The sequence below is a fragment of the Lithobates pipiens genome, unplaced genomic scaffold (assembly GCF_037356315.1).
Source record: "Lithobates pipiens isolate NorthernLeopardFrog02 unplaced genomic scaffold, aLitPip1_a1.2 Scaffold_25, whole genome shotgun sequence".
Classification (NCBI taxonomy): domain Eukaryota; kingdom Metazoa; phylum Chordata; class Amphibia; order Anura; family Ranidae; genus Lithobates; species Lithobates pipiens.
Genome location: NW_027507787.1, coordinates 84,690,466 through 84,695,842, shown reverse-complemented (window position 1 = coordinate 84,695,842; position 5,377 = coordinate 84,690,466). Strand labels below are relative to the sequence as shown.

At 38.7% G+C, this 5,377-nt stretch overlaps 1 long non-coding RNA gene across 1 annotated transcript; it reads left to right on the top strand.

Annotated features, from left to right (window-relative positions):
- The first annotated feature begins 1,829 nt into the window (after positions 1–1,829).
- LOC143929895 (uncharacterized) lies at positions 1,830–5,042 on the top strand. Its single transcript, XR_013262629.1, has 3 exons — positions 1,830–1,974; positions 3,685–3,735; positions 4,817–5,042. It is a non-coding gene; the product is annotated as an uncharacterized LOC143929895 (long non-coding RNA).
- The last annotated feature ends 335 nt before the right edge of the window (positions 5,043–5,377 follow it).

Below are 5,377 nucleotides of genomic sequence, written 5' to 3'. Positions count from 1 at the left end.
AGAGTCCCCAGGGCGGGCTGGGGAGAGTAGCCAAAGTCTGGTGTGCTAAGTAGGAATGTTGCGATCTGTAGCAAATTGACGTGTGTTCGGTCTGCTAAATTCTTGCACTGCCAGCAAGAAAGGGGATTAGGCGACCTTGTCTGCATAGTGAAGGCTTGTGCTCCGAAGACAGAGTGAGACGCATAGAAGTATGTGACAGTTGCTAACGCCTCGGAACCAATCAAATTATGTATGTGAAGTTAAATATGTTGTGAAAGTGTGTGTGAGAGAAAGGAACCAATGGGGAAAATTATATATTTTACTGCTTAATATCTTCTAACTACATACCTGCCTCGAAGCCCTAGTGCTGAAGTCTCTGTTGGGGTCGAGGACTGGGTTTGACCAAGAACCTATAGTGGGGTGACATGGAAGTAATAATAAAGGTGGATTGCAAGAGCTGTTTTGGGGCCGTAGCTGACCCCCCTGGTGAAGAAATGCAAACCCTAGACAAGTTCCCCCTTTCTTTTTTTTTTTTACCTGGAAAGGATGGTCCGAGCCTGTTGCAGGATGGACCAGTTGGCAACCTTACTGACCTAAAAAAGGGGGAAAAGGGATAGAGAAAACGTATGAGTGTCTGTGTTGACGAAGTTCTACTTGAGGCTTCCGCTTTTATGTCTTATGGCGTTGAGCCAGTCCACATGTTGTGTAGAGCCTAAAACGAGGCTTGGCTCTCATCACATCGGATCACTTGATAGGCGGAAGTGACGTCATGACGCGACACACGCTTAGTGTTCGACCGCTCCTTGTTTGCAACACACAGTAACCGGAGTGCATTTGAGAACTTTATATTGGTATTAGCCCAATAAATTGAGCAAACATTATTGACAGCAAAAAAAACTATAATATAATTGTCCAACTTTTCATTGTGGGGGTAAATGTGCTAACCGTGAAATTATGTAAATTTCCAATTTAACCCTCCAATTCAGCTTGGGGTTACATTTCTTATTTAAGCGTGAGAGTGCAGTCGGTGGACTGTACCACAGATGACGTCTTAGCCCTTGTACGCACGGTCGGAAAATCTGTCGGAATGAGTCTTATCAGACCGTGTCGTCAGATAATCCGACTGTGTGTGTTATGCATTGGACTGATTCCGTCCGAATCTCCGTCCGACCCAATTTTCCAACATGTTGGAAATATTTCCCGACCAACTGGGCCGGACGGACCTAATCCGATCATGTGTAGAGCATTTTCATCGGACCAAGTGCCACGCATGCTCAGATCAAATTCCTACATCAAAGCTATTGGCTACTAGCCTGAATGTAGTCCCATCGTAACGAAATTACGTCACAAAGAATATTTAGAGAACAAAGCAAATAACATACTCCGATTAGGGTTTTCTCAGTTGATACTGCCTCATCCAGCTAAATATTTCAGATGGGATGCTATAAAATATGTTTTGGCATGTGGGTTTGTTAGACCCTCGATGTCCTAAGGGAGTTACTGAGTAGCTAGTTTAATACATGTCTTAATATGGCTGCCCTCATATGAGCCACGTGCTGCAATATAAATATTACTGCTACTACTTTTTTTTAATTTTCACTGTAACACGTAATTCTAATTATAACAATGCCTCAGTATATAAAACAATTAAAGCGGTTAAATCATAGTAGAGTGTAAAAAAATAAATAGCAAAGTGCTTAGTAAAGAACAAACAAATTAGGAAGTGATATGCATGTTGATAGTAAATCTGTCATGATAGGCCAGCAGAGGAATGTGTTCTAATTCCACCTCCACTTACAGTATATATAAAAAGGTGCCATCCTACACTATTCAAACAACCAAAAAAATCACCTCTGAATTTTCCAAGAAGGAAACCAAACGTATAAGCAGATATGTCTGGAATCAAAGGGAAATGTGTTGCCCAGAAGATCCAATGCCAAGATCCATGCAACCCTTGCCAAAATGTAGTAGTCTGCAAAGATCCATGCCAAGATCGTAAGTTTTGTGTTTATAAACTACATAGTTTTTATACATAAATGTAGAAAGGTTGTATGCACTTCCTCCACTAAAAGGCTTTATTTCTTATAATTTCCTGCTAACAATATTTGGCTATGCATGTGTGTCAGTTATAAGTTATCGTATCAGTAACTGTAGTTTCATTTTATCTGGATCTGTATTCTTTTTAAAACCTGAATCTAGGCTTACTTTTTTATTTTATTTTAAATACACAAATAAGCTGGCCCCAAACAAACTATTTCCATTACCTATTGATGTCTGTCTGCTGTCAGTGCTGTATAAATTGTATGTAGTATCAGCTGCATACAGTATACAGCGTTGTGTTCCTGCAGTGGTACTGGGAATTTCCATCTGCTGCCAGGACAAAATCAAGCCAGGCTAAGTGCTTCTCAAACATTTACAGAAAGCCTTGTATTATTATCAGTGAATACAAAGTTTCCTATAATTAACTGAATTGGAGTTTGTGACACCTTCCTTCCATTTTTCCACCTCAGCCAATCAGAGAAAGCCTTGTATTACATAGAAAAAAGGTTTCCCGGGAATAGCTAAAGCCCCGTACACACGAGAGGACTTATGTCCGACAGACTTCCGAAGGAGTTCTGCCGGAGTTCTGCCGGAGTTCCGACAGAGTTCTGACGGACTTTTCGACTGAGCGGACTTGGCCACACACAATCACACTAAACTCCGACGGATTCGAACGTGATGACGTACGACTGGACTCGAATAAGGAAGTTCATAGCCAGTAGCCAATAGCTGCCCTAGCGTCAGTTTTAGTCCGTCGGAATAGCATACACACGAGCAAATTTTTCGAAGGGACCGGGTCCGGCGGAGTTCCGTCGGAAAAATTTGAAGCATGTTCCATATTCTAAAGTCCGTCAGACTTTGGTGAATCAAAAGTCCGTTGCAGCCCACACACGATCGAATAGTCTGACGGAATCAGTCCGTCGGACTTTGAATGTTGAAAAGTCCGCTCGTGTGTACGCGGCATAAGAAACACTCAGACCAACTCAGTTTTGCTCCGGCAGCACACAGGAAGGTTTTGTACCACTACCAGAACCCAGTGCTAAATACTGCAGGTAGCTGATGATCTATACAGCTGATACAGCACTGACAGAAGCTGCATCAATTAGTAAGGGAAATAGTTTGTTTCGATCAGTTTTGACCAAACAAGCTATTTAACTTAAAAGTAAACTTGGAGTTAAGTTTTGAGCGAAAATATTTTATCTCCAGGAAAAAACAGCCTTAGATTATATGTTGTATGTTCGGTTACATGTCTTGCACTATCATAACATGTAAAAATTAGTTGGAAGTGGAATTAGATTGCAGAGGTCTGATATGAAATAAACATATGACCTGATGTACAAAATATCTGACGGAAGTCTACTATATACCTCAACCCTGGGAAAGTAAGGTCAGGTTTTCTGATTTCACCTACTGTGGGCTCTTTCCTAATCCAGAGAGCAAATAAAAATTTTTTGCACAAGACAATCATATCATGGTGTGGTAATACTACTGAGAAGAACATGATGCATTCTATTTGCAGTAGATTTTGAAATCCAGGAGAGATATACATTATGCAGATTTAACTATGGTTGCAATATTTGTTTGATAGCATTAAATGTTATTTAGTAATTTTTTTCAAATGGCTGGTAATCTTGTTTCACATACTGTATGATTGTATTTCTACAGCATGTAAGCCTCACCATCATCACCATGGCACTGTCTATGTTCACCAACAAGGTAAGAGGAGCAATAGATTTATTTTGGGTATTTAATATAATGGATGAAGAGCATATACTGTAAAAAAAAAGCCAATCCTCCCATAATTGAGAAAGGTGATTCTTCACAGATCACAAACAGTGCACGTTTTGAGTTGTTTCTTTTACAAGTGGCTTATCAATGTACTTATTATGTTAAGTGATAATGGGGAAAATCTGCACAGAATTAAGCACTACTGATTATATCAGTTGTTTTGGTCCAACAGAAGACCAAAAGTGACAACTATAACCTTATCTGTGCTTATAAAATATTTTAATGTACTAATACCTACATGAATGCTCCCCATTCCACCTGTAGTGAAATGAAAAGTCATACACATTCTTCACATGTATCTCCACATGTATGTAGCAACACTGCAACCTTTTTTCATACCGCTCACAACACAATGGGTAAAAATAGTGGAGTTTTATATCACCATATTTCTGGCACATTAATGCAACATTGATTGAAACATGATTGCAAACTGATTAAGAGTAAGGTAGTTGGTGCTTCTTGCCAAGAGAACTGTGATATGAATTGTTTTGCAAACCCCTGTAAATGATATGCATTTACTAATCACATATATGTTGCTGATGCACTTTTCATCTACAGTATGTAGATAAAGATCCTCAGCTATCCTGACCATTAAAATTATGATGTTCATCAATATTTCAGCTGTGAATTAGGAGTGCACATCTGTACCCCCTGCTACTTCTGGGACTTATCACAGCCACAGGTCTCAGACTAAAGCTGGATACATACTATACAATTTTCTGTAGATTTTTTTTTTCAGATTTACCAAAGCCATGTAATATGAGGTCAAACCTTAAGCTTTTTAAATTGTTTGCAATCAGGCAGGCCTTTGCACTACATGGTTTTGGTAAATATAAAGGAAATCTGACAACAAAAGTTGTATAGTGTGTATGGGGTCAGAGTTATTGTCAAGAGAACCAACACATAATAATACAGCTAAATTCATTCTGAGCATTTAAGCTTCAATGGACTCTGGTCATGAAGGGGTTAGGGTGTAATATATGACTAATGAGGTTTTTTTTCTTGGCAGATCCATGCGCTCCATGCAACCCTTGTGTTGTCCCCTGTTGTCCTGATCCTTGTAATCCTTGCCAGGGACAAGGACATTTCTGCTGTGATAAATGAAGACATCATAGTTGTGCCTATAATCTGAACTACTCATTTACTTCTCTGCAAAATAAACCACACTCCTCTCATTGTACAATGTTAAATCCTATATCTTTTTATAGAGTTAAATGATCCTGCTCATTAAAAATCTTAGCAATTGATATGTTTTTTGCATTTCATCATTTGTTATACACTTAATAAATTGTCGGTCTTATCAGACATACTATTAGGAGGTTAAAAATCATTTAGAAAGGAGATATTTTCACATTTATTTACAGATCGACATTTCAACATTTTCCTTATGGTATCATTGTGATGTTTGAATATATTTTTAGGGCAGTAAAAGGTTTTCAGTTGCTATATCTTATCATATCCATGACAAAAAAAATGGCCTAAGCATAAAAAATTCCAAGCATTTTTTCCAAAATGGCTTTCCTCGCAACCTGTTAACTTTGAGATGATATTTGTGTCTGATTTACATTTA